The sequence below is a fragment of the Bison bison genome, unplaced genomic scaffold, assembly GCF_000754665.1.
Source record: "Bison bison bison isolate TAMUID 2011002044 unplaced genomic scaffold, Bison_UMD1.0 scf7180017855339, whole genome shotgun sequence".
Lineage (NCBI taxonomy): Eukaryota > Metazoa > Chordata > Mammalia > Artiodactyla > Bovidae > Bison > Bison bison.
Window position 1 is genome coordinate 5407 of NW_011485912.1, and position 1358 is coordinate 6764.

Below are 1358 nucleotides of genomic sequence, written 5' to 3' on the forward strand. Positions count from 1 at the left end.
GTCTAATTTTAGAGTATTAATATATTCTTACACATTTACTTGTTTACATCATCAGGGAAAATACTGAGATAAAATGTTACAAATGTGAGAAAAAAAAATCATTTAAAGTAATTCATAAATCATGTGAAAAACACTTAGGTAGAATAATGTTCAGACTGCTCAACATCAGAGATCTGATGTTGTTTTGAAATGGTATGCATTTATCTATACATGTAAAAAAGTCTGGAAAATGGAAAATATTCAGATTATTTATATAGAAGCTTGTACTTAGTTTTACCTACATCTTTTTGCATCTTTTTGATTTTTAATAAGCTTCTGCATGTTTTATAACCAGAAAGATTATAGTTGAAGACATTATGATCCTCTTATCCTACACAGCAAACCCCTTGAACTTAGAAAGTTCTCTAAGCCTGGAACAGAGAAGGCAATGGCACCCCACTCCAGTACTCTTGCCTGGAAAATCCCATGGACGGAGGAGCCTGGTGGGCTGCAGTCCATGGGGTCGCTAAGAGTCGGACACGACTGAGCGACTTCACTTTCACTTTTCACTTTCATGCATTGGAGAAGGAAATGGCAGCCCACTCCAGTGTTCTTGCCTGGAGAATCCCAGGGACGGGGGAGCCTGGTGGGCTGCCGTCTATGGGGTCGCACAGAGTTGGACACGACTGAAGTGACTTAGCATAGCATAGCATAAGCCTGGAAAGACTCTTGGCTGGCTAAATGTAGTTCCCATCCTTCTCTCATAAGAAAAATCTGAGCAACTGAAGCTCTGTGTACAGCACCTGCAAGATCTGCAGTTCTGCTTCTGGTCACAAGATGGCGGTGGCCAAATTTCCTAAATTTTCTCCAGGCAACCATTTTTATGAAGTGGACAATAAAGCAATGAAACATATTTTGTATGAGTGAACTGGGAGACAGCAGGTATAGTGTGAATAAAATTCTGTTGAAAAAATTATATGTGTAAAGGATGAAAAATTCACATAGTGGTTGATTTGAGGATTCAAACAAAACCTGTAGTCTTGTTCATAGTAGTGTGTATGTGTTTAGTCGCTCAGTCATGTCTGACTCTTTGCGACCAGGTTCCTCTGTCCATGGGATTTTTCAGGAAAGACTACTAGAATGGGTTGCCATTTCCTTCTCCAGGGTATTTTCCCTTGGGATTGATTCCTTGTTTCCTGTGTCTCCATTGCAGGCAGATTCTTTATCCTCTGAGCCATCAGGGAAGGGCATAGTAGACACAAGGCAATTGTTACTTCCCTTTCTTGTCTTTGCCTCGCACTTTTCCTGAGAAATATGATTTAAACATGAACCAGATATCATAACTGTATCACTCAGAGAGAAGTTAAAATAATATAAAC